The 12,364-nt window shown below is 40.7% G+C and overlaps 1 long non-coding RNA gene across 1 annotated transcript in view; it reads left to right on the top strand.

Annotated features, from left to right (window-relative positions):
- LOC110349977 (uncharacterized) overlaps positions 1–10,621 on the top strand; it is a 44,922-nt gene extending 34,301 nt beyond the window's left edge. The window contains exon 4 of the long non-coding RNA XR_002396211.2: positions 9,675–10,621. This is a non-coding gene — a long non-coding RNA (uncharacterized LOC110349977). The remainder of the gene's footprint in view (positions 1–9,674) is intronic.
- Positions 10,622–12,364: the final 1,743 nt, after the last annotated feature.

Below are 12,364 nucleotides of genomic sequence, written 5' to 3'. Positions count from 1 at the left end.
CTTGACAGCTGATACTGCCTTTTCATATGCATCAGGTAAATTGATCCTCTGAATTATCATGTAGATTAATTTAGATGGCCTTCATTATTCCCACTTTACATATAGGAAAATTACCTTGCATTTCATCCATGGTTAACTTTCTTGGGGACTTCAACATCCTTGCTGACGTCCCTTCCAAGAGGCTGGTGTCACAATGCTCAGCCTCTTGAAACTTATGACTTTCAATTGTACACCATCCATAAAATGTTTTAAGCCTTAGAAAAAACTATAATTTTAGCCCTTCAGAGTGGGGGAGTGGCCTTAATAATCAGTGAATTTGACCCCATGATTTTTAAAAAGGGACAATGGAATAGGGACTTGACCAAAGTTAGTTATGAGCAGAGCTAAGACTAGAACCCAAGTGTCTTTCTTTTGGTCTAGAATTCTGTGCCTTCCAGGCAACCTCTTTAATATTTGTTGTAGAGTCAACATTAATGTATAACCACAGTGCATGTGACACACCTGGAAGTGAACTTGAACCAAAGCACATGAGATCAGTTTCAATATGGAGACTATGTCCATCTGTGAATTTTCTTAATGTTTTATACCTATAGAAAAAAACCAACAAAGACTTGGTTCTAGTTTAGATCAATCCACAAGATTTCCACAAACACAATCTTTGTTTCAACTTGCACTTTAGTAAGTAAAAGACTAGAATGAATTTAGTTAAATTAAAAAATATTTCTTGGATACCTATGTGCCATGTACTGAGAACACAGTGCCTATGTTTTTAAGGAATTTACAGATCAGAAGTAGAGACAGAGACATAGAGTCAAGCGAAATTTAAGGTGTAGAGAGGTGTTGCTGAGGTGTGCACAAAGCACTGCCTAGATGCCTTGAGGAGTTACCCGGTCCAGAGAGGCCTGGGCTGAATCACTGAGAAGGGGCTTCTTAAGCAGAATCCTAAGGGTAGACAGGTTCTTTCCAGATAATCAAGTTGGTGGTGCTGCTGAAAATCCCAGAGGTACGAGTCACAGAGGTGAAGATTCAAACACATAGGAAATGTGGACCTCACATATGGTTTTGGTGAGAGCATTCTAGGGGTTTGAGTTGAGAAGTGGATGATCAGATCTCAGTACAGTGAAACTGTGTGACTTTATAGATAGTGTCCTGTATCACATCACAGCATTTCAGTCAACAATGGACCACGTATGTGGTGGTGTGCTATTAAGTACTAATGGAGCAGGAAAATTTCCACTGCCTAGTGATGTTGTATGTAGCACAATACACTCCTTGGCTATTTATGGTGATGCTGGTGTAAACAAACCTACTATACTACCAGGCATATAAAAGTATAGTACATATAACACTTGATAATGATAGTAGATGGCTATGTTATTGGTTTCTATATTTACTCTTCTATACTTCAAAGCATCATTTTAGAGTGCACTCCTTCTATTTATAAAGAAAAGTTTACTGTCAAAAAGTCTGCTCTGCTGTTTCTGCAGCAGCCTCATATATCTACTGTTTAGCATGTCTCTTGATTGCATCAAGAGGAGATGGGGCATGGTTGACTGGTACCAAATAGGTTTGCCTAAGTACTCCATGATGTGTGCACAGTGATGAAGTCATGGTGGTTCAATCATTAAGCAATTGTGAGTGTACTGGTTCTGAGTAAGAGTGAAGGACAGGAAAGTAGCCACTAGATAGGAATATAGAAATGGGAAAGGACACCAGATTTGGGAAACACTTGGTCATATTTCCCAGTGGTGAAGGGAGGATCCAATAGAGAGGGAGAATTTCAACTATCAAAAGTTGAGGGATCACTGATGAGAAAGGATAAGATAAAGAACAGTAAGGAACAATGTGTCTGGAGTAGGAGGAGGAGCAGCTCTTCCTTGATTATTAGAGCAAGAAGATCAGGGTGTGCTTGTGGGATGGTTGCTGGTGTGAAATAAAGAAGATAAGGGAGTCCAAGCTGAGTCATCTGTTCTGTCTGTGAGATAATTTTATGTGAGATCATCGAAAACGGCTGCAGGGGAAACATAGGGGGCTAAAGTGAGTACTGAGGTTTGGAGCTGCTGTTGAAGAGGATGGAGAAGAATCTGGTCACATTGGACAAGGGAGATGAGTGTCTGATAAGGCAGGTGGAGGGCATCTCCTATTAAAGAACCTCGACCTCCCCTAGCACTGCCACAGGAGCTGTGGTCCTTCTTGGGCTCCATCTTGGATGGTGTTTGGTATGAAATGGTGTTTTATTCTGCTGCGGTGTCTATAAATCTGTGTGTTTGGTTTAGGATTTTGTTAATGTTATGTTCTAAGCACTTGATTCTTACTTCATCTCTTAGGTTAGCTATTCCAATTGCTTTTTGGTCCTGTAAATGAGGTCAAAGGATAACAAGAAATTCCCCGAATTCCCCAAGAAGCCACAAAACTTGATTAGTACTTATATGGAAATACCACATTCCTAATAAAAATAAGACTCAGAGACTGCAAAATTGGCACTAGAAATAGAAATCCTTTAAAAGGAAGGGGAAATGGATAAAAAATGTCAGACTTTCCTTTTGAGCTTCACCTTTCTACTGCTGCTTCTCCTGTCTTACTGCTGCTATGATGCTCTTCTTCTTTTCTGTCTTTTGTTTGTTAATTTAAAACTGTTTTTTCTTTTAAGAGGAGGAAAAATTTATTGGGAGAAAGAAAGCTTCTGCCTAAGAGAGACAGAAGGGGGACTGGAAAGTGGGTTGCCCACCCACCCCACTTTTCAAAGATATTTTATACAGCAAAGCCATGTGGTGTGGCAGGTATAAAGTGGGACAAAATGTAAGACCCAATGGAAATTTACAAGGTGGGCATGAGGTGGGGCAAAACCATGACCAACCAATATCATTACAAGTACAGTCACCCAGGTAACATTGATTAAATGGGGATCAAATGGGGGAGCAATCATGTAGCAAGCATACAAGGATTTTCAGTAAGGGTGGGTCCAGGCTTGCTATGTGGCTTGCTCCTGCATATGATGCTGTCTTCTAATGAACCTGTTGTACCTTTGACACCCATGGTAGCTGTACTGTATAAGTAAAAGACTCACCCAGGGGCCTAGCTGAGATGTGCAACAAGACTTGCTTGAAGATGCCGATGGGAAAACAATGGGAAAACAAATGGAGCATTTGTGAATCCAGAGCTTCCTTTAGGTTATCTATTGCTAGCTTGAGGTCCCCACAGGAATGCTTGTTGTCTCACCCCTGCACAGAGGGGGTCACCTTTCTGTTAGCAACCTTTAAGGAGAACAGCTGCAGATATCCCTACTTCTGGACATTAGATCCAGAGAGAAGGGCAGATCTCCATGTCCTGCCTGCTTAGCACCCACACTTATAACTCATTTTTTTTTTTTTTTCCTGAGCAACTGCTCACTTCTTTCGGTGGTTTCAGCTTCAGGGACATCTCTATATTTACCCACAGATCAGCAGCCTTCTTTGTAGGTGGTAATCAGATAACAGTAAGCCTATAGCAGAGTGACCTCAAAGGTCAGAGGACGAGGTTCACACAGAAGGAATTTTTTTCCTTATAGGAAGCATGGTGAGATGTGGTAGCAGGAGGAGTAAGAGCAACACAGTTACTTTTAGTTCCGTCTACTAGGTGCCTATCATGTGCTCTATGGTTTACATACATTACCTTTAATCCTTATGTGCATCTTGTTGAAAGGAATATTGTAATTCCAGTTTACAGATGTTAAAAAATAAAGTTCAGAGAGATGAAGTAACTTGTCATGGTCACCGAGCAAGGAAATGGCAGAACTGAGATCCGAATCCAGTCTGCCTAACCCCCAATTCCTGTCCTTTCCTGGCTCTTCCCACATGTAGGCCCCAGGTTTAAGATCTGTACCTATACGAATAGTGAGAAAAATCAGGGATGGGTCTGTCTGTGATAAGTGGAAAAGAGAGTAGCACAAGATGCTAGGCATCATCCAGGAGCAAGTTTGGAGAGAATGTCTGAGGCGTGGCCTGGCTTACAGAGGACACTGGAGGAGGAGAGAAGTATTTATTCTGAATTCTTACATGGTTTGCTCTTCCAAGGAAGTTGTTAGTCTTTTCTGCCACTTTTCCAGTAAAGTTTGATTTTTCAGTAAAGTTTGTTTTGTTGGATTCTGAAGGGGTTCCAGTTGTGCATTTGTGTTGATGTAGACTGAAAGATAATGTGCTTGGGACTGAGGAGCTGGAGGGCAAGGAGAAAGCAGACTTTGGGGACATATGTGTGTTAGGAAGATGATCTTGGCTGCAGTACATGTACTAGGACAGATGGGGGGTGGGAGGGGGGGAGGAGAGAGATAGGAGAGGGAGAGGGAGCAGGAGAGGGAAAGGTATAAGATGTAATTGCTTGCTTAACAGATGATGAGTTCCAAATCATATCAAAGCAATGGAGAATCAGATTTGAAGGGTGTTTTTGAGGTAGAACCAAGAATTCTTGGTCATTTAGTATGAGAAAGAAGATAGAGTCAAGGTTAATTCTAAAGTTTAAGGACTGTATGTATGCTGAATTTACAAGAATGCTGAAGAAAAGAAGATTGAGAACCCCAAAAGAATAAGTAGATGAATCTGTATCGTAAAACAAAATAGCAAAAGAAGTGTTTCATACAAAGCCCAGTGGGGAGTTGTCTTGGTTAGGGTCTACATGTCCCCCAAAACCTCATGTGGTCATAGATGGGGCTTTTCAGAGGTGGCTGAATCTAGAGTGTGATGCTGGGAATAAGGGTGTGCGATTACTAGATCAGTACAGTGATACACTGATTGGTTTGGGATCACTCTAACCCCGGTAGTCTGGATAAGATAAAAGGGGTAGAAAGATGTTGTTCAGGTTCCCTTGTTGCTTTTGCTACCCTGTGGGTGCCATGAACTGTTTCTCCTCTGTAATACCCCTCTGCCATGTGCCACTCTGACTTGGAGCCAGATGATTATGGACTGGAACCTCTATAAGCTGTGAGCTAAACAAACCTTTCCCCTTTAACTCTGGGTGTTGGGTATGTTGTCTCAGCAATGAGAGAAAAGTAACTCACATAGTACAGTGTGATTTTCATAGTTATTGAGGACTTAGACTCAGAATCCTTTCTTCACAAGATAGTTTAGCTGGAGCCCAATAAATGTCTAATACAGTTGAAGCTAGGGAAAAGGTGGCAGCTTGTGATCATCAGTCTTGATATGTCATTTTAGCTGGATTAAGAAGCACCTTGCAGGGCCAGGGATTTAGCTCAATGGTTCTGCCACCTGCCTCGCAAGGCTAAGGTTCCGAGTTCAATCCCTGGTGCCAAAAAAAACAAAAACAAAAACAAAACACCTTGCCGATTAGCAAACCACACTTTTGGGCATGTCAGGGTGGGTCGTGGAGACATGACCTTGGCTAGTGGATGTGGGCTCTGACCTATTTTCTCTTGGGTCCTATTCCTCTGCTGCGTTTCTTGGCTGCCATGAGCTAAGCATGCTTGCTCTGCCACACCTTTCTGCTATTATGTTTCTGCCTTGGACCCAGCCTACCTGGACTGAATCCCTTGAAAACATGAGCCAAATTAAACTCCTCCTTTAAGCTGTGGGTATCAGGCATTATATTCCAGAGATGGGAAAGCCAGCATATAACTTCAGTCACTGCTCCTTCTATGGCCTTTGTGGGGTTCTTAGCAGTCCTCACTAATTCTCAGAGCACAGGTTGAAAAATTAGCAAATAGACAATAAAGAGGCTAAATGTCCATGTTAAGGTGCAGAAAATGAGAGCTGAAGAAATAATTACTAAGTATTATGTATAGCTGTTGCTTCTTCAGGAATTGCTGTTCCTCCTAAGGAACTTGGAGGCTAGTTGGGGAGACAGTGGAGGAACTGGGTGCCGTGTGCCATGTCATCAACTGGTAAGAACCAGGCAAGCTGCAAGCTGGGAAAAGTGTGCAAATGGGGAAAATGTGGCCCTAATTGGGTTTAGAGGTTGGAGGGGATACTCGATTGGAGATTTCCTTAGGAGTAAGATGTAGCGGGTAAACAAAGGGAGTGGAGGTGGGAAGCATATACATGGACTGGGAAAGGCTGCAAAGGAGCCATGACCCCTGAAGGAACTATTGAGCAGTGGGTGTGGCTGAGTATGGGAGGATGTGGCAGAATATGAAGCTAGAGGGTTTATATGAGGCCAGTGTGTGGAGAGCCTGTGGTACTGCTGGCTTGAATTTTATCCTTGAGGAAAGAAGAATCACTCAAAAGCACATCTGTTCCCTGTACCATCAACTGTGTATCACCAACCCTGTATCATGGTTGACTGTAGATTGCATGATCTAATTAGCCAGAATCCAGCTGTGAAACTTGGAGCATATGTCACTTCCGTGCTTCTGCCTCAGCTTCCTTACCCATACAATGAGATATTACTAGTATCTACTTCACAGGGCTAGAGTTAAGGTTAAATGAAGAAAGAGTGCTATACACTTGATATTATTGTTAAAGCAAATTTCTCTTTCTTTCCTTCCTTCCTTTCTTCCTTCCTTCCTTCCTTCCTTCCTTCCTTTTTTCTGAGGATTGAACCCAGGGTCTTTGCATCAAGCTGCCTCCTCAGCTCTTTTTATTTTTAAATTTTGAGACAGGGTGTCATTAAGTTGCTAAGTTTCCCAGGCTGAGCTCAAACCTGTGATCCTCCTACTTCAGCCTCCCAGAGTACTGGGATTGATTACAAGTATGTGGCACCACATCCAGCTTCTTTCTGCTTCATACACTACCTCGTTTCCAGTGACAAAAATCATGTAGAAAACACTTTGAATGTTGTTTTAGAAATGAGCATTTTGGTCTAGAAACACATTAAGGAAAGTTATCCTTTTAACTTTCATTTTGCCCTTTTACAGAATTTGAGCAAACAAGGAGTAATTGAAAAATACAGTAAATGTTTAAATATTTGTTTATTTATTTATTTAGTACCAGGGATCGAACTCAGGTCCTTGAGCTTGCAAGGCAGGTGGCAGAACCACTAAGCTAAATCCCCGGCCCATAAATTTTTTAAAAATATTAAAATTTTAAAAACCGCATTGCCATCAATCTCCCTCAAAGTATTCCTTCTCACTTCAAACACACTTATTCCATTGTTCTTGCTAGTTTCTGAATAAGTTCTGAAAGTCCTCTTTTGTGTCTTTAGGAGGTGTGATCAGAAACACATGAATGGTGCTGCTGAGTAGCAGCCAATGGGAAAGCAGGCTTTAACAACATTCTGGTCTATCCCGATCCACCTTATTTACCACTGACATCCACTGCAACTTCTAACTCTTCCCAAAAGTCAAAATAACCACGAAAAGTAAATATTGAATCGATTCAGTACATCAACACAATAGCCACTACAATCACAACAGTGTAACTAAAGACACAAAGGAGGGCTGGAAACTGGATAAAGAAGATGTGTTTTTTATAAAATGGAGTACTGCTCAGCCATAAAGAATGACAAACTAGAGACATTTACAGCTAAGTGGATGCACATTGAGGCCATACTCTTAAGTGAAATAAGTAGGACGCACATGTGTAAATACCGAATAGTTTCTCTGTTGTGAGAAACTGAAAGTGTAAATAAGGATTAAAATGATTAAAATGAATAATTGATAATTTGAAATAGGAAGAAAAGGTCCAAAGAGTTAGGGGAAGTGGAAGGGGAAGGGGAAAAGAAAGAAGGGAAAGGAAAAATTATGAGAAAAGGAAAAAATGGAAACAAAAAATCTTTGTAAATAGGGAAGGATGGAGGGGTTGAAGAGAGCATAGGGAATGGGGAAAAAATAAGAACTAAGATACATCATGTACAGGTACAAGCACCCAATGATAAATGTAAATGTATTGTATACCTAAAATGTACCAATAAAAGAATTTAAGGAAAAACAAAGACACAAAGGAGGACTTCCAGAACTGCTTCAGAAAGTGGCAGCAATGATGGGATAAGTGTGTTTGAAGTAAGAGGGGAATATCTGAGTGGGATTAATGATAATGTGTATTTTACTGTAATAAATTTTAAAAATGTAAACATTCACCGTATTTTTCTGTCACACTTTGTACTCAGGTTAAGCAAATACCTCTGAGGTTACTTTTTGGAAGTAGATGGCACAATAATGAGGTGGGGGCTGAACCTCCCCTTAAATTAGGACAAGCAATTGGAGCATTTTAGTTTACCTACATGTCATTTAATGTGCATAGATTTTAAAATTATTATTCTGATTTTCAGGGCGAGGAGGCTGATACATAATCCATATTCATTGATGGGAAATTTTTGATGCAGATCCCCTGATTCCACATCCTGTGCTCTTTCCACTCCCCCCATTGGGTAGGAATTAAATGGAGAAGCTCAATTTTCCTTCGAGGTCATGGAGGCAGGAACTGGCCGCTCACTGCATTCCTTATTGGAGAACTGAGGGAAATGCTGGCCAGTGGGAAGCTTCTTTTTGTACATTTCCTAAACCCAAGTGTGAAGATGGATGAAATACAGCCTAATTTATTGTCTAAAATTCAGCAAGTTTCCAGTTAACACCATAAGTTGCCTTGAATTTTTCAAATGTGTAGATGGCTGGTGGGTTGGATGAAGTGGCCTTAGGGTTTTTAAAATAACTTCCTCTCTTTCTACTCTTATCTATTCATTTTCAACCTTCCTAATCCTGTATCATCTGTCATTTGTTTTGTGTATAACCACATCTATCCCTTTTTAATACTTTATGTATAAATTCCTAGGATACTGACTAAAGTGAAAAGGGAGAGAACACAGTGGGAGAAATGCAACGGTGCTAGGGGAAGCTTGTAAATCATCATGGGGAAACTTAAAAGATTCTGCAGGTGCTCTAGTGTATTTGCATCCAGAAAAATACTCGGGAGGAAAAAGCAGCAATTTCCTGCTGAGCTGATTGTTCTAAGACAAAGCATCTCTTTAACTTCATACTTTCTATTTTTCTTTGGAACATTCTTCTTTCTCCACTTCTTCCCTTCTTTTACCCCCTATTTTCTATCTTGGATATTGAGGTTTTTTTCCTCAAGTGTATTTATTTCAATAAAAGAAGCCAAGACCTAACAAACAGCTATGAAAGAAATAAAACTACTTAAGAAGAAAAAACCACACTCACTTCTTAGAGGAAATAGTGATTGGTTTCCCTTGGGGAAATTAGAGACAAAATAAAAATCACATCCACTTCTTTGCAAAGTTGCAGATCAAGGTTATGTTGCTACTTACAGATAATTTGGAAGCAACATGAGGGCTTGAAAAAGGAACCCTTCCTTCATGGGTGAAATTTAGACTATCCCCTTTTATCATAATTATTGACAGATTTAGATTGAAGTGATTGTGGAACGCATTGTCCTTAAAAATATTCAGGGACGTGACCACGATGAAAATGATGGAAAACAGTGCAGTTCATCATCGCAGCCCCTGAAATGGCTGAGATATGCAAAAGTACTGGTTTGATCCAAAAGGCATAAATAGCACTTGAAGCGGGGAGGCTGAGCTGGGCTTGCAGACTGCTGTGTTTGAAGAACAATTTGACAGAGACAGAGCAAGATGATGATAACATGGAGAAAGGATAATTTGTCATGATTACCTCTTCCCCTCCTCCTCCCTAGAGAGAATAGTTTGCACCCACTGGAATTCATGCGTAAGGGGGGGAAAAAGCAAATTGGCACTGTAACAAAGAAAACATATCATTTTATCTTTTCCTTCTCCAGGTCAACATTTTGTGTGCACAGTGACATCAGATTGTGAAGGTTCTACTAACGAGCTGTGGCATGTTGATCGGCTTCCTTCGAGGTTTTAGATATTTTAATTTGAGCAGCTTCTTCCTTAGGAAGTGCTGCTCCTGACTGCAAGCCTTCAGGTTTATTACCACCCATGCAGAGTCATTACACAATGTAGTCTCCTCTACCAATTTGCTACAAATTCATCTGTTCCCTATATGCAAAGGGTGCTACCTGCTGTCATTGGTTTGAAGATAAATCTTAAAATTTTTGCAGCAAAAATTTTGAATAGCCTTCTTTGTTTTCCTTTGTGAGATAACATTGGCTATTTTTAGTAATAAAAGTAAAACTTACTGAGTGTAGCCCTTTTAGAAGTACAGAAATGTATGAAGATTAAGGAGTAGAAGAGCCTTGGTAATTTCATTACCCATGTTGAGGCTCCACGAGGACCTTGGAGTCTTTGACCTGACACTTACCCCATGAGGTTTTCTTTGATCTGCCTCTTCTGTCTTTACAATTGCTCTTTCTGTCCTGTTCTCTCCCCTTTTGTGTGTGGGATTTGAGGCCACTGGTTTATGAGGAATATGGTTATAGTTTCTTTACACCAAAACGTGTTTTGCCATAGGAACACTACAGGACAATGACTCCACTGATTTGCCAATAGAATAGTGTTTATGGATCCCTACCCTGTAGTAAGATAATGCTTCCTTTCCTTCTAGGGCTTAAGAAAAGGTTAAATTCCTCACTCCTGAGAGATGTGGTAACAGTCGAGAGCTGTGGAGGAAGCAGTGGGGCTGAAACCAGGGTTGCCACCATGGCAAATAGGAATAAAAAGTGCTCAAATGTTTTATGGAACATACTTAAATTAAAAATAATTGTGGTTGATCTGAAATTCAGATGAACTGGGCATCCTATATTTTATGTGGCAAACTCTAGTGGAGGGCAAGGGATTGTGAAAAGAAAGGTGACCAGGGAGGGTGGCCTCATCTTGCTTCACTGGGTTCATATTCCTATGACTGGCCCTATTCATGTCAGTACTGAACCATTCTGGATTTAAGTCTGGCCCAATCCCTCCTCTCTCTGAAATGGCTACCCTATCTTGGTGATTCTGCTACCTAAAAACTCCTTATTCACCATTTCATCACCACTGTCCATTCAGGCCTTCACTGGTGGATCCTGGACCATTGAGATATTTCTTAGCCTCCAATATATTTTCTTCCAATTCATTTCTTCCTCATTTTTCTTGCCAAAAGAGTTCTTATCTAGTCAATTCCCCTTGGTTAAACCTTTCATAAAATTCCCATGCCCTTAGGCAAATCTCATTCTAGAAAATCTGCCCAGACCTTCCTGATTTGACCTTTACCCTCCTCTTTATTCTCATGTCAGGATTCTATTCACTTCTTTACATTCATCCTAAGCACTTCCCCACACCAATTATTGCAGTTAGTTGTGGTCTCACATTTTAGCCATTGGACATTTTTTAAAAATTCACCCCAGAAGCATTTTCTTCTCTACCAAGTGCCAAAAACTACACCTGCTGCTGAACCCATAGAAGTAAATAGATGTGATTCCTACTCTCATGAAAGTCTAGACCAGAATCTCAGCCCTCAAAGGCATCCATGTGTTGGGCCAGCTATACTGATACAAAGAATAGTGTAAAGCATGGATTTCTTGCTCTTCCCTATTCTTTTCATGTTTGACCACAGCTTATATGTAAAAACATTTTGCTTTTCCTTGAACTATGCTATTGGCATGCAAAAGCACAAGCTTGGTCATAAATGGCAGCTAACCTCAGCCTCACTGCTGGTGGCATGTCAGTCCATTCTGGCTGCTATAACAGAGCATCCTAGACCAGGCAATTTATAAACCATCAGAATTTCTTTCTCATCATTCTGGAAACAAGGAAGTTCAAGATCAGGGTGCCAGCTAATTTGGTGTCCAGTGAGGGAGTCTTCTTCCCGTGGAGCCTCACATGGCAGAAGGGATAGGCACTGTGTCCTCTCAGGGCTTCTTTTATGAGGGCGCTAATCTCATTCATTAGAGTTCCACCCTCACAATTGAGTCACCTCCTGAATGATCGTACTGGCAATGACATTTTAATATATAAATTTGGGAGGAAGGCATTCAGACCACTGCAGGGCACAGGAAGGAGTGGTAGACTGGGGCAAGTCTGTCCCTGCTTAAGGAGGCAATCACTTTTTAATTCCATCCATTGTTACCATGAAGGAATTTTAAGATAAATCAGAAGTCTAAATTTTAAGGTGAAAAATCTTCCTCATAGATCAGTAATTAAAAGATGGTGACAACTACAACAAACCCACAGAAGTCTGTAAGTCTGTATCCCTCGGTTTGCCTTTTCTCTTGGGCCTCTGATATAAGAACTCTATTCCACTTGTTCAGTTTGCTTTTCTCATCCTTTCATGTACGGGAACACTGCATTGTACCCTATAAATGTATATAATTATTATTTGTCAATTAAAATGCAGGGAACACCACAGGGAGCCTTTCTTTCTCCATCACAGCACTTATTCCACTGCATTATATTTGCACATTATATTGTCCCTTAGTCCGTAGTAACTGCCATGCAACCAGTAGTTCTGTCTCCATGTTAACTTCAGTCCTCACAGTGCAGGATGCCTGGAACATCATAGGTGCTTAGAAGTTAATGGTTGACAGAGGGA

The sequence above is a fragment of the Heterocephalus glaber genome, unplaced genomic scaffold (genome assembly GCF_053883595.1).
Source record: "Heterocephalus glaber isolate CG9 unplaced genomic scaffold, H.glaber_assembly_v1.0 deba00001481, whole genome shotgun sequence".
NCBI classification, from domain to species: domain Eukaryota; kingdom Metazoa; phylum Chordata; class Mammalia; order Rodentia; family Bathyergidae; genus Heterocephalus; species Heterocephalus glaber.
Note: the sequence above shows the minus strand (reverse complement) of the source record. Positions and strands in the feature narration are given on the sequence as shown.